The 23713-nt window shown below is 32.2% G+C and overlaps 1 long non-coding RNA gene across 6 annotated transcripts in view; it reads right to left on the bottom strand.

The window, feature by feature from the left end:
- The window catches only part of LOC145312058 (uncharacterized), a 102152-nt gene that overhangs the window by 2627 nt on the left and 75812 nt on the right, over positions 1-23713 (bottom strand). The window lies entirely within an intron of this gene.

Here is a 23713-nt window from a genome sequence, read left to right as displayed (position 1 = left end):
GTTTTCTTTAATGCGTTATTCGCTCAATACATAGGTTTTTTAAAGCCATGCTAATCCAAAAACAGGCTCCAATTTGTGGTGTGTGTGTGTGTGTGTGTGTGTCTAAAAAGTTCGCAATGACAAGGATCTAAAAACGTAATTTAAGACATGAGAAATTGAATAGAGATCGCATCTTTTACGACTACGCCTAATTCGACTCAACTATCTATCTATTAATATATATTGGTATCTATCTATGCGACTATTTATATCTCAATGATAAAAGGGATGGATATACTATTATGCTTTTAGAGCTATTAATGAAGAAAATTTAGAATTATTGGGATGGAAAAAGCCAGAGAAATTATAATAGTTATGCTCTTATTTGAGATCTTATTTTGATACATATAGCTCGTGCCCCCCTCTAATTATTGGAGGTATATTTTTATCATCAGATGTAATATCCCTGAAAATCCTGTTAATATCTGGCTATATGAATTAGAAAGTGAATCACCTAGTATCTCATATGCAGGGATACACACAGATAGGGAATTGACAATAATATAATTTTCCTCATAAATTGTATTTTGCTCTTTATTGTTCTGATATAATCATAAGAAAATCTGTTTACTTTCTTTAACTACCTACCTACACATTTTTTTTTGCAAATGTATGTTAGTTAATTATCGCATGGTATTATAGACAGTTTTCTGCGAATATAAAATCATATTTTCAAACCCAGTTTTGTTAAAACGTGCCTTCGGCACCTTGGGGCTAACAAAACTGGTTTTTATTGTACATTTTCATATCCGCGAAATATTGTTTATAAAACGATGCAGACGCAGTACAGCACTACTGTTGAAAAGATTGTAAAATCAATAGGGGGAGATTTATTAATCTTCCATTGTCCCAACCTTTAATCCCTGGTGTTATAAAGCATAGAACTAAGTAGGGAACCGCCCTAATATCTTAAAAGTGTGGATTCACTATCGCATATGATAACATCCGCATTGTGTTTCATATTCGCATAAAACAAAATATTATATGAGAAATGCGCAATTTGCTGATAAAAGTTTGTCAGGGAGGGAGGGGACATTGGGCTGTTTATTAAGCTAGTTCCCAAAGCTTTATAATAACGTTTTCCTGTTCGTTGGCATAACGACTTTGGGGATTTTAATTGGTTGATTCATAATGTTGAATCAATTTTTAAACGTTTCAACCACTAATTTCAATCTACAGAATAGGTAATTTTGTTTATTATAATTGGTAATGTATATACCTTAAGATCCCTGAAAATTTGTTCTGTTGAAAAAATATGCGGAACTTAATGCACACCTTTCTTAAATACAAACTCTTACATATAACATAAAATTCAATTCCTTTTAGAAATTATTTATTTCAATAAGTACCTAGGTATTTATCAGAAGCGAAGCTTCTATATCAGGGGGGGGGGGGGGTTTAATGCAACCATCTCGTAATCAATGTATAAATGGCACTTAGAATTCGAATTTTGATCTAAAATTCTGCATGAGTAATCCTTGGTAGGTCTATTTTCCCTAAATCGAACAAAAAGTTGGAAAAATAACGGCTAACAGCTGGCGGCTCAGCAGTTTAGCCATTTTTTGGGCGATTTTCAATGCAAATCATCACGAAACCTATCTCCACATAACACTATTTTCTGCTCCAAAATGTTTTCAAACGGTTCTAGCCGGTAGTTGCTGGTACTAGAAATCTGAAAATGTTTTTTTTTATCATTTCACATGATTTAAAGCAAAAATAAGTTTCAAAAAGTTGATTCCTACGTAATTTATGACAGATTTGCCCTAAAAATAGCCAAAAAACGGCTAAACGGCAGAGCCGTTAGCCGTTACTTTTTCAACTTTTTTGTTCGATTTAGGGAAAATAGACCTACCAGGGATTACTCATGCAGAATTTTCGATCAAAATTCGTATTCTAAGTGCCATTTATACATTGATTACGAGATGGTTGCATTAAAAACCCCCCCCTTATTTATTTCAATAAGTACCTAGGTATTTATCAGAAGCGAAGCTTCTATATAACTTTGGTTTTGTCAGAACGACGTCCATCCGTATTAGTGCCTATCAAAATGTCAGAAACTTACAATATTATAATTAAAAAATAAAACCATAATAAAGTATGAATCCTTTAAAAATATCAAAACAATATTAATTAGATATTTATTTATCATGGAAATTTTTTTTTGGATGAATGGTTAATATAAAAAATGCGAGGTACTTTTTCTATTGAATACATGAAGAATGTTTACTATTCAATATATTATTGCGGGAAACTCATTTTTACGCAATTGACCCCCCCACCTCCCCACCCAAAAAAAATTTAAGAAAAAAATATTTTAATGATCTTTATAAAAATGTTAGATTCCGGAAAGCCACAAATAATTTGATCACGACAAGGCAAGAATTAAGTTTTTAAAGTAAAGGGAGAGGGGGGATTGTCCACTAGCGAGTCAGGGATTTTACCATTTGCTCTATTACGTTCACAGCTAGCTAGCATATTTAATTCTTTGGTATCCAGCTTTATTTTTTGTTGCTTTTATTCTAAGTTTGGATTATACTTTTTAAAACTCTTTACCTATCCCGTTAAATTGTCTTGTTTTGAAACTTTTCAAGGAATGTCCCAAAATCATCAAAAGTTAAAAATCAGTCATATTGAAATAATAAATTAGAAAGGGGGAGGTAGATTTTGCTAAAATTTCGTAAAGGTGTGAGTTTTAAGGCTTAAAAACAGTAGTAGAACGATAAATTTATGTTAACTTAAAAAAATATTTATTATCTATATTTCTTATGAAGGATTATATGATAATCAAATAATAATATTACTATAACTAATTTGTAAATACGTCAATTCCATGTTAATGTATTATTAAACAGTAAATTCAAATAGTCTTCATCAAAATGAAATTAAAACCTTAATAATTTCAAAACTAGGCTAATCCGTTCTTAGACAATCTTTCATTCTTTTCGTGTGTATGTGTGTATCAATGTAATATTTTAGAAATCAAAATATATTTGAATCATGAACCTTATATCTGATTGAAATAGACCAAAATCTGCCCTATTTTCCTAGTTAGGTCTAGTCTAGCACCAGTCTAATGGCAAAGGTAGATAGAAGACAATATGAAAAAGATGAAAATAGTTGACAACAAACTAGGTATTAATCTAAACTAAACTATTCTATTGGATTTTGTGTCATAGACTAATGAACTTCACAAATTTCAATTAATTTGCATCATATAATGTTTTACACAATATCTGTATCGAAGGATCTCACTAACCGCTGAACCGATATGGTTCTACTTTACAATGTAGCTTCTCATAGGTCCTATTTGAGGGAGATCCTCCTCAGAATAATAGAACCTTTAAAAGGATTTTTTATATAGAGGATAAAAAGCATGTAGGTTTTAAAAGGAAGGGGGGGGGGGGAGGGACATTTTGTCTGAATATCTAGTTACAATCTTTGAAAACGTATCAGTCTATTCTGCTTACCCATCTGTTTGTGACCATTTGTTCCTTAGGAGATAAGGACAATACAAGCAAAACAAAATCAATTCTTCATGCCTTAAAAAAACAGGGATTCTTGGGATAGGTCAATGAAAAATAAAATGATAAAAAATAATAAAGCAGTATATTAACAATCCAACCACATTATTGGTTAGAAAGTGAAAAAGTTTATTGCGATTGGATAGATCTTTCATTTTATTCATACAAGTGAGTATAGCTTTGGTTGATAAAATTAAATCGTCTAAAAAAATATTACATGTGATTAAATGGTAAAAAGGTTGTGAGAGATTATTGTGTATGATTGATATTCTAGGGCCATAAATCTATTCTATAGGAAAAATTGATAAATATATGTTTTATTTTTGCATCTCCATGAATCCGTACAATGCCGCGCAATCAGATTTCATAATACAATACTCTAAAGCAGGAGTAACTATGTAATCTGCATAGATTAATACTTTAGAATATCAGAAAAATAATAATTTTATCATATTTTTCAGAAGATCATATACTTCATCCTATTTTTTAATTTTTATTTTAATCGATATTTCATTGCACCATCCCCTCCTACTGGAAGAACAAACTGACCAATAAATTAGGTCCATTTGCAAATTTCACAAGTCATTATATCCATGTATTTTCTATATCCATTACTATAGTATGCTTTAATTGTCATCAATAAAGAATTCAGCATTCACAGAATTTCTAATGGTACCAAAATATTGCCTGTACCTTCTATTGTATTAATCTATGTTTTAATAATTATAATTGTCTACGAGTTGCAATCAGTCAATTTGATTCTTTGTGGTATGTCAAATTATTATATCAAGGGTAATTAATTCCTATTATTTGTTTAAACCAGAGGCATGCAGAAGAGGGGGGGAGGGTGTAACCACCCTCCTAGAAAAAAATTTTCAGTTGGTGGGTGGATAGACAGTAACACCGATTGGCCGGATGTATATCCAACCCCCCTGACATAAAAAATACACTCCTCTTGTTGTGTGTAATACGCCCTCTAAAATTCACACCCCTCGATTTTGGCTCTGGTATTGTTATTTTAGCCAGCTACAAGTTTTACTTTATTAGTGTACATGATAATCTGGTTTAAGATCCAAGTAATAATAAATCCATTTTGTCCATGTAATGATAGTATAACTATAATGTCTGGTTATCATTAAATGTGCCCGTTTTTATACCCAAGACAAATGAATCATCAAATCCTCAATTATTCACTGACTACACGGACAGCCACGTATAGATCAGGGATAGGTTAACTGCAAATTAAAAGTTTAACAGGTTAGAGTATATTTTGAGTACTATTGACAAAACATACGCACTTTTATAATAGGACAATCTAGTAGGTAGTCCAAAAGACAAGTTATTAAGTCTCTGGAAACCTACAAGGAGGAAATTGCCAAGTCCTTAGAGAAACATATGCATCATTTGTTGTATTTTTCTACTTTTTTTCAGTAAACCTTTCCCTACCCCTAGTTATGTAGGTATTGAAGGGCCGCCGTGTGGTACAAATTTTCTCATTATAAATAACCCGTTTAAGCCCGCCGTGGAAAATGAGCGGTGTCCCTTTCCGTCCGCAAAAAAAGGTAAAATTTAAGCATAGTGTAATAGATCATCCGAAAAGCAAACTGGCATGTAAGTTACGAGAAAATTGGATAAAAATTGCGAAAAAAATATTGGGATGTTTGCCAGAAATCTAATGGGATAAGACAATAGCCTATAAATTAATGTACATCCCCAAGGATGATACACAAAATTACCCATTCTGTATTGTAAGATTAGTGGTTGAAACGTTTAAACACTTAACTTAATAAAACTACCAATCAAAATTCAGTAAAGTCCTCAAATCAATTACGTCAACGAATAAAAACCTTTATTATAAAACTTTGGGGTCTAGTGTAATAAAAAGCCCGTTGTCCCCTCTCTCTCTGGGTATTTGCTGCTCTAATAAGAGTTTTTCAATTCCTCTTGTGAAAGTGATAGAACACCGTACAATGAGCAGACATCCATCAATTTAAGAATTATTGGACTCCATTAAGTGTGTGCACATACATACACACATACACACATTAATATACAAGCATTATCTATTTAATAAATGTATGCTTTGACGTTGGCCTTTAATGTTTAACTAAGTTTCTTTGCGTTTTATATCAACAAAAGGGCCTTTTAAATATATATTTATCAATAAAAATACAAAAGTAATTGAATTTAAACAAGAAATAACAATTTAAAATAATAAAATTGACGATTTTCTTGAATTAACTACCTAGGTATGTAAAGATTTCTTTGTAATTACTAAACCATTTATATTAAACAAGACCAAAATATATAATTAAGATTACTTACTTAGGTACCTTATGAAAATCAATGAAAATGGTTATGGTCTCAAATACTAACGGATGCGCCCCTATCACCTAAGGACTCTCTATTTTTTTTTTTTTGGGGGGGGGGTGAAGAAAAAAACCTAAAACCAAGACTAAAACCTAAAAATACAATAAGCTAAAATCTTTTCAAGACTAAATAAAATGGAAAACTCAATCAGTAAAGTGGTCATCAAATAACCTGCCCCCTTTTTGAATGAATAGAGCTGTTTTATAATAATATTAGGTGGGAGAAAGGGTTGTAGAATCTTAGATAAAATAAAAGTTAATGTCCTCTCCCACGGCCTGGTATTATTGAATAATAAAAATGCATGCCAAATATCTCAATCTTTCAATTTTCAAGTTTGTATGCTTTCAAAGACGGCAGTAAAATGAGAAAGTTGAAATGGGATTTTTAGATAGAGGAGCAGTGTGTCTTGCATGATAGCGTAGCTACATTCTAATTTTTTGTCTGTCTGTCTCTAGCATACAATGGAGTTTGTACGCCTGTTATTAAAGCCAGTGTCAATGAAATACTATTCAGATAAAAAAATTGTTTGTATTCATAATAACGTTTCCAGTACCTATGGCTTCAAAACCGATAAATATCCGCTAGATTAGAACCGGTTCTCAGCCATACTGGCCATACTAAAAAATCATGTCCAGCACCGCATTTCACATAATTTGCCACGAATATTAGAATAAAAGGCATAATTTTAATACCAGTTTTTATAATTTTTAATTTTAGGTAATATCCGCGGAAAACTGTCTATAATACGATACGAAAAAATTGTAAATAAATAGAAATCAAAACCCTCTAGGAATGTTAAAATCGTTAAAAAATAATTTCTGTTCAATATTTCAATACAAAAATTAAAGTCTTAGTTGTGAAAGAAAATCTTAAATGTATATAAGGGGGGGGGCGAAAGTGACACTTTTTGAAACCAAAACTAAGAGTCAACAAAGGAACTCAACTAAAAAAAGGGTTACAGGTCTGAGATTTTGCATGGCAGTTGCTTTATAGGGGTACAATATGGAACTGTGAAGAAACGGCGGCGCAACCGCCGAAAACCGCCGTTTCCCGCCGTAATTTTTGTTGCCTTTTCTCGGCGGTTTTCGGCGGTTGCGCCGCCGTTTCTTCACAGTTCCATATTGTTCCCCTATAAAGCAACTGCCATGCAAAATGTCAGACCTGTAACTCTTTTTTTAGTTGAGTTCCTTTGACTTTTAGTTTTGGTTTCAAAAAGTGTCACTTTCGCCCCCCCCCCCTTTTTGTTGTTGCAAAATCCTATTGTAAAACCTACTCGCAGTGTATATGAGATTTGTTCGTGAGGAAACTGAGTAATTTGTGTCTCTTTATTTAGAGCCGTACTAAAAACTAAGTCTCTAAACATATATACAAGCTGAGATGATAAATTGGAACACGAATGTCGAATAAAACATAGTTTTCATTTCATATTCTTATCTTGCAATGCAATGGGATACTTCCTTGAAGGTATTGTATGCGTTTAGAAATAAAGGACAGTTAGGAAAAAGGGGATAGTTCTATGAAAGGACTTTCACAAAATTAACCATCATACAGATAAGGAAGATTAACAGAAAAAAATCAACATTTCCTATGTATTCAAAATAGGTTTTAGTAAAATAAGTACATAATGCTAAGGTGTCCAATTTTAAACTGTATGTCCCAAATTAGGGCAAGCTTAGACTAGTAAAGTAGGACATATTTTACAATATATCCGTATTTAGACTTGCCTTTTTAGGTACCTACAAGTCGAGTAGTCCAGTCATTTATAGTTTAAAATGTTTAGGCTTTATTACTTTTTTAATGCTAAACAATCCAAAGAACTTTATTGCGTATAAAAATAAGCATGTATTGTAGATAAAATTTAAAATTAAAATTCTTATTTTTCCTAAAATAAGTACCTAGGATCTTAGAGTTTTGCAGATTTTTTGGTACTTGGCGTATAAGTAAAGCTTAGTTTAAAAATCTTTTTTATGAATATTTCACATGAAAATGATTATAAATGTTTGGCAATGGATGTACTGTGACTAGCAGTTATTTTAAGACTCTAGAATCTCGCGTAAATTTAGAAGATCCTACAAACCTTGAAAAAAAAATGAGCCCAATATCATAACAATTTAATTATATTTGCCATGATTAACATGATTTTGTGCTTCTTCAATAAAGGGTTAAAATCTAACTGAGAGGAAAGTTGGCAAAAGGAGAAAATTTGCTGTTATTATTATTTCCCCCGTTGGTTTGACTGAACAGCATAATGTGTAGGTGCAAGTTATGTGTAACATGAATATAAAATGCACTTTTTTACACAATCTTTCTCTATACTTACCCCCCAACCATAAAATCTTTCCCTGCACGCACTTACCCCTCTTCATAAAATCTTTCATACACTTTAAGCTTGCATAAAATACTTTACCCTTCTCTATACACTCAATTATTACAGTAAAATAATGGTTTACGTACCTAAAAAACATTTAAAAATTACACGTTTTGAAAGTTTAATAAGATTGATTGCCTAATAAAAAGCAAATATTAGAATTTATGGAACTGGCACTATTTACAATTAGTTTTACCTAATAATTCCTTAGGTCATATTTCCCCTTTTAACAACTTCCCCCTTTTGAAAGTGCTGAAATTCCATTAAAAATGTTCATATTTCATGGAATTTTACAGATATACAATATATTCCAAACCGTCCCTGCAGGGTAATAGGGTCCAGATTACCCACGGGGCAAAGGGTCAGGTATTACGCTATTTTATGATTATGTTTGTGTGTATTTCAACACCTTTCTTTAAATTGGCTTAAATGTCGCACAATTTCTCATTTATTACTGTTTTTTGATGTTAGTATATAAAAGGTTAACAAAAATATTGCAGAAATAAAATCGTTTGAAATCTGTCCGCGCTCCAAAGATTATACATTTTACTTTTTTTTTGTGGGGTATGTAATTCGATATTCTTGGTAACACAAATGGTACTTGAGGAAATATTTAACTAATACAGATGTACCATTATTTCTCAGCTTCTTAGAAACTTAAGATTGACATGTTTGATGGCAGGAATATCAGATTCATTTTTGTCTTAACCTCTTTTCGAGGAAGCTTTGTGTTTATCAAGATCGAAATTAATTCCTTATCATTATCCCAAATTAAGCGCAAATGTCGTCTTGTTTGACTTTCCTTTCATAAAGTGACGCGGTATGGATTGTATATATTTTGATGCGCCCACGTTCGTTACTTTTGAATGAGATATGAGTGTGTGAAGATTTCGGAGAACAAAATTGGGCCTATCATTGGTCTCATAGTGCGTGAACGACCCTAGTATACCAGGGATTTGAAACCATAAGAACTTCAGGTAGAATTTGTTAAACTGTTTTTAACCTATTTTTTTATCATATATCAAAAATATACTATGACACCAGTAGAATCAGACTGCAGAGCCCAAATTTGAATTAAGTCCCCAATAAACTTTTTTTGGGGGATTTAAAAATCAATTTTATATGTTGCTGTGATCATTTTGATGGAAGCAAAAGCATTTTTTAGTTTGGGGTTAAATTGTTTCTTACAGAACAATTTGATGTGATTCAGATTATATCAATACAATAATAAAAACTCTACTCTGTTCGATGCAAATAATTTTTTTCTAAAACAATAATTTATATAGAAGAAATTTAACATTAAAATAAAACATATTATTCTGAAGTCTGAACCAATTAGAAGCCTTGTTTCATTTCAGTTTTTTACAATTCAAAAAAGAGTGTTTTCACAAAGTGACTTATTTCCAATGTAGTTAAATAATTTTTATTTAATTAAAATGAAAAGAATGAAAACTATACACATAAAAGATACATGCTTTTTAAAAATATTTAAAAAAATAAGTTTGAATAATCTTATATTTTATCATATTTGTATATGTGACAAAAAAAAATTGTTGTATTGCGTAAACATTTGTTGTCATCTTTCACTATTTAACCCTTTACAGCCAATTTTTTTGTGTTTTAAATAAGTGATGGAAAACAAGCACGTTAAAGTTAATTCATTGATATATTGTAAAGAATTAAGTTTTTAATGAATTATTTAGATGAAATCAAAAGGCCTAATTTTACTCTATACCAGAATACTATATATATGAAGCAAAACACTCTAAAAGCTACGAATTTTAACCAAATAAAAAAAGACCTTTTGCTCTGATCAAAAAAGACCACAGCAACAGTAAAATTAATTTTTAAATCCCCTCAAAAAAGTTTATTGGGGACTTAATTCAAATTTAGGCTCTGCAGTTTGATTCTACTGGTGTCATAGTATATTTTTGATATATGTTTTAAAAATAGGTTAAAAACAGTTTAATTTTATTAAGTGGAATGGTGTATAGGACGATTATATTTAGTTTAAAAGGCTTTAGCCAGCTAAGCATGAAACTTAATTATGATTAATATTATGTTTTAGTAATTTTTTATGTGCTTTTATTTTGCATTTAACAATGATTTATTAAACCAAATAATTTTCCTTTAAAGCCAAAGTTTCCAAAGATTCTTAACCGTAGAGAAAAATGATTTTAAAAAGCAATTAAGATTACGTGGTTATAAAAAACTGGAATTATGAATTAATTGATTTTGTAATTTCAGGACTTTGAAATAGTTGCCTCAATAAATCTATAATCAAACCTGCTGTTGAAACTTGATGGTTCCTGGTATTGGGGGTTTGTCTGTAAGTCAACAAGATCTCGAGAACTTCCCGCTAATTCGGAAGTCACACTCAACCAAAGTGTCATGGTTGAGACAATTTCAAAGGACTTGAAGTTTAGGCGTTAGCAAATTTCAATAACCTGATGTTTGAAGGAGCTGCACAAGCAATTTCAAAGAAGTGAAGTTTGAAGTTTAGGCATTAGCAAATTTCAAATAACCTGATGTTTGAAGGAGCTGCACAAGCAATTTCAAATGGTTCTGAAGAATAGGCATTAGCATTCTTCAAAGAATCTGAAGAATAGGCGTTAGCATTCTTCAAGAGATCAATAGCATATAGTGATTATTGATGCAAAAAACATTGACAATTTTTTCTGTGAAATAAGTACCTAGTGAATCAATATGCCACTAACCAAAAAGCAGAAAATTGAGCGAGCTATCGCTATTGGCAGTGAAAGGCTAGAAGTGTTTGACGAACAGTTAAAAGTGTTTTATGACAATCTAAAAGCCTGCCAAAGTTTTAGTTCATGTGAAAATGTGAATTTAAAATCAATTCGTGACATTTTTAGTGAGGTCAAGGACCAATCTGACCTAATAAAAAGTCTAAAACCTGCAGTGGAGACTAGTGAGTTGCGCGAGTTCAAGCGTGATTTGGATGAAGCTAGTGAACAGAAAACTGTTGCAGATAAAGTTTATGCGTCGTTGGAGCAGTGTACAAAAATTCTGTACTGGCTTGACAATGATTCAGACGACGCGAGGTCAAGCACTGTCGCCAGGAACCTCGACGTCATTGAGAAGGTGAAGATGGACATGGGAGTGCTTAAAATTTCCATGGAGTTGCGCCAAGAAGTACGTGATATGTACCGAAGGCTTAGAGAGATGGAACGTCGTTCATCTAACTTGGATGAGAGTGGAACACCTGCCATACTCTCCAGAAGTATGTCTGCCGTGGATATTCGGAGTTCCAACCCGCAGTATGGGCGCTGGGACAACAGTTTGTTGCCGTCATTTGACGGTACTGACACGGATTACTCCAACTTTAAACAGGTCTTTAAAGATCTATGCGCTGGTTACGGATTTTCTGACCAGAGGTTAAGTCTGATGTTGTGTATGGAGAAGGTGATAACCAACCCGGAGCTACGCAAGCAAGTGTCAGCGATTAGAGATCATAATGAACAATGGTTGTTTCTCGATCAGATGTTTTTATCAAACACCCGCCGGTTCATGAAGATTTTAACTAAGCTGAACAAGATGAAACCTGTGGATAAACCTGTGGACGTGGTTAGTGCAATTGCTACCTTCAAGAGTACCATGCAGGAAGTAGAAGCCATCGTTGGTTCTGCAGCTAAGGATTACCACCACCTAACTCTTATTCATATTTTCAAAGACAAGTGCCCAGATGGCCTGAGAGAGAAAATTATGATGGAGCTAGGTGGCATGAACCAACCAGACATCAAGAAGATTGTAGAACTGCTGGAGAGGACCAGGGGAGCAATGTTGGCCGGTGTTATGTCCTATGACACTAGCGCCGGCAAGAGAAACCGTGACAGAGCTGCCGCCGCGCAAGTGTCTGGCCGCAGTGACAATGAGAATGGATGGGCTGGAAAGGACAAAACTTCCAAGTGGAATAGTGCATGTCCTATTGAAAGTTGCAATGATAAACATCCTATTTTCCGTTGTCTCACATTTAAGAAGATGGATGTTGTTGACCGAAAAAAAGTTGTCCAGCAGAATAAGTTGTGTGAACTCTGCCTGTGTGATGGTCATGCTGCTGACAATTGTAATAAATCGGATAAGCTTGGTGTCTGTGGCACCAATAATTGCGACAGTTATCATAGTCGTATGTTGCATGAGGCTAGTGCTAGTGTGAATACAGTCTACAAATCAAGTTCTGCGCCTAGCACATGTACCTTCCTGCTGCAAATAGTTCCAGTTGTAGCACCTGGCGGCGGCGCCTGCCATGCCGCCGTCATGTTTGATTCTGGTGCAAATCTACCACTTGTGTCTGAGAAGTTGTCCAGCAAGTTGAAGCTGAAATCTACCGGCAGATATACAAACATTTCTGTAGCTGACGGCAGTGAATCATCCTGCCGCAATGTGATGTTCTATCTGAAGGACAGGGATGGTACGTTGAGAGAATTTGAGGCAGCTGTTATGCCTAATCTCGGAGGTGGCAACGAGATGCGCTCGGTCCATCCGGAAACCGCCGCCGAAATATTTAAGATGCCGCCAGAAAGATTCACATATATTAGTGGAGGCTTGGATATTATCATTGGAAATACCCATCCTGACGTGTTTCCATCAACCTACCAGAAAGTGGGCCAGTCTATGTTGTGGAGAACCATTTTTGGTAGTGGTTTTATCTGTACAAGTGCTGACTGTGGAGCTGGTGAGCAGAAATCTGCATTTAAAGCTGTCAGTGTCAGTGGAGGCGCCTTGCCTGATTTTTTGTCCTCAGAGTCATCCAGGTACAGATTGGGTCCAGAATGGTTGCGCAAGGATGAGAGTGCGTGGCCGGTTGGTACTGCCGTAGCTGTTGATAATGAACCGGTTGGTACTGCCGTAGCTGTTGATAATGAATCGGTTGGTACTGCCGTAGCTGTTGATAATGAACCGGTTGGTACTGCCGTAGCTGTTGATAATGAACCGGTTGGTACTGCCGTAGCTGTTGATAATGAACCGGTTGGTACTGCCGTAGCTGTTGATAATGAATCGGTTGGTACTGCCGTAACTGTTGATAATGAACCGGTTGGTACTGCCGTAGCTGTTGATAATGAACCGGTTGGTTCTGCCGTAGCTGTTGATAATGAACCGGTTGGTTCTGCCGTAGCTGTTGATAATGAACCGGTTGGTTCTGCCGTAGCTGTTGATAATGAACCGGTTAGTTCTGACATAGCTGTTAATGATGAACCTGTTGGTTCTGCTTGTGATGCTGTTGTTGATAAACCTGTTATTTCTGCAGTTGATGCTGTTGTTTGTGTTGCAGTCAATTCTGATGTTAAAGATACTGCCGCAGCTGTTGATAACATTGCTACGGCGGGTGAGGCTGTAGCCGTTCACAATGATGATGCTGAAATTGGTTGTGTTGCAGCCGGTTCTGATAATGAGGTTGGTGCTGGTGTGAATCAAGAATCGACCTGGCTGCTGCCAAGCTGGCCGCCCGACACAGGGTAAAGGGCCTGCAATATGGCGGGTGTTGCCGCCAGAAAGTTATTGAAAGTCTACCAACCCCACAAATCTAATTTACAACATAAACTATTTATGTGTGAAAATGATCTTTTAAAGAAAAAATAATACAAGTTATATATTAAGCTTGTGAAGGGAACCTAAAAGGGTTCTGTAAAGAATAAGTATTCATTATTCAACTAATTTTATTGTTCATATTTAAGCACAAAAATTCTACAAAATTGTTTAGACTTTTAAAGCAGATTTTAAAAGATTTCGTTTCTTTAAGTATGATTTTGAAAAGCAAAAGTTTGTGTGTATTAACTACCAAATGATTTTTGCAGATTTTTTTAGATTGAAATAAAATAGATTTTTTTAAAATTATTTTTCGAGGTATTTTTTTTCATGGTTCACGTTTGCTTAAAAAAAATGTTATTTCTCAGATTCTCATATGAGATAATGCATTAAAGTAAAGAACACAACATGTAAAATTATTATGATAATGTTTAAAATATTTCTTATTATTATTTTAAAAAGATTATCGCAAAAAATCAAGATATTTGTTTTAATTTGTAAGCAAATAAAGGTTTTTCTTTCACTCCGGAGGCAAGGATTCCTAATAATCCACGCGTAAAGATTTTTTCTTCATTCCGAGAGCAGAGATTCGTAGTAATATATGTACCTAGCGACTTCGGACAATTTTAAACCTTGAGAAGTATTTTATAGCAATTATTTTCCTAGGTACATATATTTTCGTTCATGTTTAAAAAATGTAAACTCTATTTTCTATGAGATAAGCATTTATAATAATGAACACGATGTATGATATTATTAAAATATTGATTATTATTTATATGAATATCACAGAATTAATTTAAGATAAACTATGCATATTTTAAATTAACCTTTCCTTCATTTTTATCGCAGATATTAAAATAAAAGCGGTTATTAAAAATTATGATCAATAATTGATTCTTATTTTATGAAAATTGAGAACATTTTTTTTAGTAAAAAGCCACATTTTCATATGCCTAAAATAAGAATCAACCGAAATGCGATTAATTTTTATTCTATTTCATATGCTCAAATTTAATTTTATTGAGTTTAATTTCTTTTCAAAAGTACAATTCATTATAAAACTTACCTGAAAAGTTTACCAAAAAAGAATAAATGTGTCGAGGTTGCGTGATTCGATATTTATTCTAAGGAAAAAAAATCAAGTATTTTTTAGCAGATTTTTTTTAAGATTACATATGAATTTCAATCAAGTAAAACATTTTTATTCAGATCAAGGAATGATTGAAAATTCATATTTAAAGTCTCATATTTCTTTTACAAAGAAAAATTGGTATTTTTTTTCATAATTTTGATGAAAATTCTAACAAAAATATTATTATTATTTTGCTATTATCTAAGTATTGAAAAGTTTTATTGTTGATTAAGATAGTTACAGTTCTTATTCATTAAGTTTGAAAAACTTTCTGCCCAAGGATTTTGAAATATTTTTCTTACTACTCTTTTTGATGCTTAGCAAATTTAGTTTTAAGTACCTAAATCTTAATTTTCTTGTCTAAGATTTATTTCGTTTTATATTTTACCATTATTTGTTTACATTTCAACCTGATTTCGTAGGTACTTATTGATTTATTAATAATGATTTATTACCTATTGATTATGAAATGATTATTAATTAGTATAAGTTGTTATATTTACAACATCATGATTAATAGGATTATCCATTTTAGGATTTGTGTATGTGATCTTGTGAGTGTCATGTGCCTGGAATATTGTATGGTACAAACCAATCCCCATCCTTCTATCCTAAAATGTGAGGTATTATGAGTCCTAGTGAGGAGTATAATATTGTGTATGCATTTCACGGGGTTTCATTAAGTTAGGAGCAAAAATTGTCATGTTTTTCGGGATGTGGCCATTCTCATGTGATTATGGTGAGTTGAGTTTAGTGAGAAATGTTGCTAGTGCTCAGCGCAAAAAACCTTGAATCTCGTTAAGGAAGTTAATTTGACTTTCAAACGGGGGGTGTGTCTTAACCTCTTTTCGAGGAAGCTTTGTGTTTATCAAGATCGAAATTAATTCCTTATCATTATCCCAAATTAAGCGCAAATGTCGTCTTGTTTGACTTTCCTTTCATAAAGTGACGCGGTATGGATTGTATATATTTTGATGCGCCCATGTTCGTTACTTTTGAATGAGATATGAGTGTGTGAAGATTTCGGAGAACAAAATTGGGCCTATCATTGGTCTCATAGTGCGTGAACGACCCTAGTATACCAGGGATTTGAAACCATAAGAACTTCAGGTAGAATTTGTTAATTTTATTAAGTGGAATGGTGTATAGGACGATTATATTTAGTTTAAAAGGCTTTAGCCAGCTAAGCATGAAACTTAATTATGATTAATATTATGTTTTAGTAATTTTTTATGTGCTTTTTTTTTGCATTTAACAATGATTTATTAAACCAAATAATTTTCCTTTAAAGCCAAAGTTTCCAAAGATTCTTAACCGTAGAGAAAAATGATTTTAAAAAGCAATTAAGATTACGTGGTTATAAAAAACTGGAATTATGAATTAATTGATTTTGTAATTTCAGGACTTTGAAATAGTTGCCTCAATAAATCTATAATCAAACCTGCTGTTGAAACTTGATGGTTCCTGGTATTGGGGGTTTGTCTGTAAGTCAACAAGATCTCAAGAACTTCCCGCTAATTCGGAAGTCACACTCAACCAAAGTGTCATGGTTGAGACAATTTTCTACATTTTTAATCATATTGTGTTAGTGTGAATTTCAAACAGACATTGTTCTACTTTGTATTTTATATATCAACAACCTAAGAACTTTCTGTCTTTCAAAATACTTTATAATAAAGGAAATTTTCCAGTATGGCTTCGAAACAGCTTAATATACGCAGAATTGGAACTGGTTCTCAGCCATACTGAGAAATCATGAATCGCATTGTATTTTAAAGAACTATCTACTAATAAAATAAAATCATAAAATTCAAATTTTTTAATTTTACTAGCCGCGGAAAGCTGTCTGTAATAAGATGCGATAAATAACAAATACCATATTTGGAAAATGTAACCTTCAGTTAAAGAAAAATATCTGTAAAAATAGAATTGATATGTTATATTTTGTGCCCGGAAAAAGGTCTGTCAACTGGATATAATGGGAAGAAGGGATGATAGAATTGATACACCATAAGTTAGGATACTCAAACATTTATCTCTAGAGAGCTTCATACAATATAGAAATATATTATATTATATAGACATTAAAGGGAAAATAAAAAGGTTATTTAGAAGGAAAGTCATGCTTCTTAGTTTTATATAAACATAGCAGCCTTCTTTTCCGTCTTTCAAAAATCATGACATAAAAAATGATGTACATGTCAAATTGTAATGTAGATTCCTGGCTAGCTAAAAAGTTTGGGAAAATAAATTTTTCTTCAATTTAAACATAACTAAAGTCAGCTACCTAGTGAAAAAAAATCTTTTTTAAAAGTAACATTTTGCAAAAAAAAAAAAAAAATGCAAAAAGAAATAGTATCCCTGATCTACAACACCTATTAATGAGGGGTCAAAACATAAATATTACCTACCCGATTACTAAAGCTAAAACCTAGTAAAACTATCTATTATCCCCCAGTTAGAATTGGTTCGAGCATAATTACCAAAAGATTTATGCTTTTTCGTCGGCTGGCACTTAGTGTTTGAACGGGCAAAAAATAGTTTGCACAAAAACACACACGCACACAAACTCACTCACACACATACACACACACACTCACACATTGTGTTATCTGAGATTTATCTAAATTGCAAGGCATTCCTTATGAGTCAAATTGATGACTTCACGAGTATTTCAATACACTGCCCATCAAATAGGCGGGCACAGGTATTTGTTTTTATCTGCGTTAATAAATCCCTCACTTAAAAAGGGTGCATATCTTGAACAAAAAAAATAATTTAATTTTAGAACCAAAAAAGGACTTCTAAAATCAATAAAATACTTACATTTAACTTATCTTAAGTTTATTTGAGAAAAAAATACATTTTACACATTAAGTTAATTTTTCACAAATACATTCCATGATTTTAAAGACTAAATATCTATCAGTCATTTCTTTAAACAACAAAGCTTTTCAAATGAGGAAATATGTTTGTTTTTAAATGCATTTATTTTTCTTTAAGTCATGCTTTCTTGCATTTGTTATTGTCCTTGTTTTTTTTATTTGCATCAAAAGATAAAAATGGCCAATAATGTTTTTTTTAACGATTTAAAAGGTACCTAATAAATCAAGTTTTGATATTTTAATTGAGCCTGGTAGAAAGGCAAATAAAGCTAATTTTAAATAATTTGTATTCGTTGGGCAGTATTTAGCTGCAATGTTATCTTTGAATTGATAGGGTAATAAAACTTGGGAGGGAAAAAATATTCCAAGAAAAATATTTGCCTCAAACTTTTTGGCTAGTCAAAGGTAATATGAAAAGGACGAAAATTGTTAGTTTTCTACATTTATTACCTATAGAATATAATCAGTAAATAAAAATTTCAATATTAAAAAGCTCGGTAAGGTTGGAGGCTATATAGTTATACTTATGTGCCATATCCCCACCTCTTTGCTATAATAATAATAAACCTGCTAAGAACAACGTCGACTTGACAATAAAAGTAATCTTTATTTACATTTGGCAAAAAATCAGGGGTTTTGGTATCTGTATAATTTCAATTTTCAAGGTCTTATTGTTTTTGTTGTTTCATTCTCGATTTAGGCGCTCGGTTCGCGTGGCCCTTCAGCATTACAAGGTAACGATTAAAATCTTAACTAAAATTTACTTACGTCCTATTCTATCATATAAAATAGAAAAAGTTTTTTGTCTCAAGCTTAATATCACACTAAATACTTATTAAAGGTCCAGTGATGGTTTTGGACTGTTTTATTTTCGGACTTAAATCTTGGGATGGTTTAAGCTATTTCTCTAGCCCCAAGATGTTAGGGGTTAAGCCCCTAGTGGGTTTATAATAAGCAAATGAAAACAGATATTACCAAAACCTTACATTAACATGTCCTTGTATCCCTGATAATCTATTGATGAATGAAAAACAATGATAGAGCAAGTGGAAAAGGATAAACAATGATTGTCTATTATTTCAATGTCTCTCTTCCCAATCACTGCTAAAATGGATGTAAAAACACGTGGATAATATGACAGGGAACAATTTAAGTTGCTAACATGGAACTCGTTTATTGGTCAGTTTGTTCATCCAGTAGGAGTAGGTAAAAGGGGTGGAAAGTGGTATAGTTATTTGAGCCCGCTAAAAGTTTCACATATTAGAGAACATAAATTATTGGTGTAAGATCCAAGTAATAATATATCCATTACTGCTAATATTAAAGGAACTTAAGGGTATGTAAATACGTAAAAAATGCACAGCGTTTTAAGATACAGAAAAAGGTTAGGTAACAGTTGTAAAATTGGAGAAAAATTCCTTATCCTAATAGCAATCATAAAAAAATGATTTACAGTAATTGTTGAACAGTCACTTACATAAACAAAACATTTTGTCAAAGCATAAAAGTTTTTCGTCGAATAGCATATCCCTACTTTACTTGTTTTACTAATTTATTAATAGATTAAAATACTTTCAGTAGGTACCTACAGAAAACTACATAATTTTTAAGTTGATGCCTCATTGCCTATCTATCACTTAATTTATAGTGCTAATTGAACTTTAAAAATGCAGATAACACACATATACATAATAGGATTAAACACACATGTGCAACACACACGAACATATGCAACACACTCACGCACACACACATATTGACACAAACGTACTAGATGCAATCTTTGATGTAAAAAGTTTAACTACATTGTAAATCACTGGAAATAGCAGCAGGCACACAGGGAGTTGTGAATGGAAGATAATTTAATCTCTCCCAAAATATTTACAAGGACATATATTTTAGAGGAAGAACAATGATTTAAAGACATTGGAAAAAATTAACCTATCTTCCGAATTTGTATCCTTTCAAAGTCTCGGAAGATTATTAATCATACATTGAACTCTCCCTACTTCCCTGAAAAGCTGGCACTTGAACACTTTTACATTCTTCCCCTCCAGTTTTTTGCATCACTTTTTCATGCTTTTTTAGGAAAACTTTTAAATTTTCCGTTATGAAAGTGCCAAAAAAATAAGTCAAATTATTTTCCTTGTTTATTAGAAACATTGATAAAATTACATTTATAGGTAACTACTAAGAAAATTTTCTACTAAATACCTAGTCTAATATTTTTTCTGATCAAAATCATAAAAAAAAACATTTTTTCTAACTAGCGCCAAAAAAGTAAAAATGATTTTGTAAAAATTATAGATGCTGTAAATCATCAAATGCTTGATTTAAAAAAATGTAATTCGTTTATTATATAAATGTAATATTCTATTTGTAAATATAAAATTTGTTGTTGTTAAATAACTATATTATCAAATATAGGTATGAAATAAATAATCTAACATAAAATAAATTACCTTAAGAAATTAAGAAAGTGTAAAGTAGATGAAAATCTACACATTATAACCATTTTTAATCACCCCATATTTAGCACCAACATTTTCATTTTTTAGGTTTTACACAAGTCAACAAAAACTATAAAAATAAAGGGGAAAAGGGAGAGGGAGGTGGAGAACTGGGGCATAAAATTAAGGGGCTGGAAGCACAAGGATTATGGGGGAGGTTGGGGTGAAGCTAAGGCAGGGGCCAATTTAGATGGTATTCCTTTAAGTCAGCGAAAGTGTCATAAACGCAAATAAATGATTTCACAAGAATCACATAATCAAAGGGTTGCAAAACGCAAAATTGTATTGAAGACATGCAAAATAGCTGTTTTTTAAAGTAAAGATTTCGGTCTTATTAATAATAAACAATAAAATAGAAATTTTGAAAATGAGAAAAACAAGAGCTTTAGCTGGAGCGAAGGAACACCAATTTTGAGTTTAAAATGACCCGCGGCAAAACCGCATGGAATTAAAACTACTTCTACTGATGAAATATTGAGATTTAATAGCCTAGGAGACCCTCATATCAACCAGGCAGGATAAGACAATGGCTGAGAGAATAATCTTTCCGCAATTCTTGTTTGCTTTTGATAGTTTGAAAATATATTGGGGAAAGAATACAGACAGGTAGAGATAAAACGATGACTGTTATTAATCAGGGATCTTAAGGGATAAGACAAAGGTCGTTGAATTGATGTATATCCCCAAAAATACCACTTCTGTAGATTACAATTGGTAGTTGAAAAGATTGGACACTCAATTTAATGAAACAACAAAGTCCCAAAAGTTGTTACTCTAACGTTATCATAAAATCTTTGGGACTAGGGTAATAAACAGGATTCATGGATAAAATAATCTATCTGCCATTGTCCATTCTTATAAGTTATAACCATGAGGATAACCTCATATAAACCCGCCAATATGCAAGGTTGCGTGTGTGGTTAGTTTTCAGTTGGAAAAGCTTCATAATGACCGAATTTAAACGTTTAAGAAGGATTTTAAAATAAAACATTGCAATTTAGTTCATTAATAGTCATGTTTCTGATAAGTATGAATAGCAGCAAAAATTTACATTAATGATAATTTTTTAGAGATATAACAATGGAAGATAGTTAGTCCCCCCATCTTATGTATAAAATCATGCCATTAATGGGACAATGGGTATTTTCACACCATCTTATCCTTGAAATTTTTACTCGGTATCAAATAAACAACTTTTTGTCATATCGAGTAGGTTTTGCGCCTGTACCAAAATACTCTAATTAGCCCCTTTTTTTTTATTCAATTCAGAGCCTGCTTGTTAGTGGTACAGCTACTTTATAACTAAGATATGTTCATCAATCCGATCAATACAATTAGCAAAATAAAAAAAATTAAAAATTATGAATAGGCAAATATGTTTTAAAGTGATATAGAGTCAATATTTATTGACGCTATATAAAAATGTTGTAAGTTCAGTTAGGGTTGATATTAATGCCTTTTATATGGCTATTCTCTTTCTTGTTATGTAGGTATATAATAGGCATATATAAATACTTGATTGACTTCACTTCAGGAAAAACTATGATATTTTCTTAATTATGAATGACAGCAGATAAATATAAATAAACGGACAAAAAGTTAGAAATACTTGACAATAATCTTAATTATAAAGAAGTCACGCTTTAATGAGGTGTAAAAAAAGATATTAAACCCAAAGAAAAACTTCTTTAGGTTCTCATACATATTTGGCAAGATTAGCCTTTCAAATAGATTATTTTTTTAGGCAAAATATTAATTTTCATCAGATGAACTGTCCCTGCCTTTAAAGTCGCCGCATTGACAACAAATGAAAGAATTAATTTAGATGGGAGAGCTAAAATAAAATCTCAGTTGTAAAAAAAAACCTCAGGAAAAGAGGGATAGATTAAGAGAAATAAAAAATAATCTTCCCATTTTACAAAAATTGGTGTACCAGAAATATTAGAAGATTATTAAAAAAAATATCATTTTATCTTTAATTGATCTATCCATGCAACCCTGAAAGGAATTCCTACCAAATTTCAAACTCCTGCCGAGTTGTACAAACCCCCTTTTTAGTTACAACCGCCCTGCCCTTTTTATGTTAGTTAAATAATAGACAAATTATTGTTAGAAAATTAAAAAATCTAAATTCATCAATTTGGGATTGTTAGGTAATAAGGTCATTAAAAGGTTAAAAGAATGTTTTTTGAATTCTTAATTTAAATTGCGTAGTTAGTTCTAAAATTACCCCTCCCCCCAAACACACCACCCTCTATTAAACGATGGTTATCGCGTAGTGGGAGGTCGCAGCTAAATTTTTTCTTCCCATTTTGAGTGGGAGGTTGGTCGTTTATACAAGAGCTTCATAATAACTAATAAGAGTGAGAAGAAATACCTAATTGGTATTAGTTATCCACTACTTTAAAAATCAAACACATTTAGACAAAAAGTATTGTTTTCTTTATTGTAATGTAGTGTACTTAAGTATACTACTATATTTTATGCTATAATTGTCAATAAAGACGACAATCTTTTATTTCTGATTGGCGGAAAACTTGAAAAAACTTGACTTTGGATGGCATAACACTACGGACATTCTACACCCTTATAAAATATGTAAAATATTACATTAAGTTTTTAAAGATATGGCATTTTTTTTAAATCTCCAGATAATCATCATTATAAAATCATGTATGGCTTAAAAGTCTAATTTTTATTAATCTTCTTAAAAAAAGACAAATTATATTGAATGAGTTTCATGTTTAATTGCCCTGTTAGACAAGGAGGTATTGTGTTGTTTTACAAGTTTATTAGTTTATATCGACATTAGGTGGTGATGACTAGCTATTTAGCAATGGATTTAGGATTTACGTGGATATATTGACAGGGTAAAATTTATCGTCAATTTAGCTTGCTTATATGACCTCATTTATTGGTCATCTATAGGAGGTGGGGATGGGGTAAAGAGGGTGGATGGGGGGGGGGATCGTGGTATTTATTAGCCAGCTGATAGAATCACTTTATCAGAGTACTGAAAATCTGGTGCAACATCCAAGTGATAATAATCATCCTAATTGTATTCTATAAGTATAGTTTTTATTTTTTCCTATAAAAAATGATGATGATTTAACATCAACACCAAAGCTTAGCAAGGAAGCTTTAAGACTGGTAGGTACTGTCAACTAAAAAGATGTTATCTAACAATTGAACAAAATATATTGCCCCCTATCAAAACTATGAGTCAATTAGCAATTTTTATGTGTAAAATACCATTTAATAAAATGAAAGGAATATTGCAATGCCCGAAAAAAAAATATTTTTTTTTTTACAACACACAGCTACTCTAAAGGTAACTTGAG

Source organism: Acartia tonsa, chromosome 2, assembly GCF_053477335.1.
Source record: "Acartia tonsa isolate MP-2025a chromosome 2, ASM5347733v1, whole genome shotgun sequence".
Taxonomy (NCBI): Eukaryota; Metazoa; Arthropoda; class Copepoda; order Calanoida; family Acartiidae; genus Acartia; species Acartia tonsa.
The sequence above is the reverse complement of the archived record's forward strand: the minus strand, read 5'-3'. Positions and strand labels throughout refer to the sequence as shown.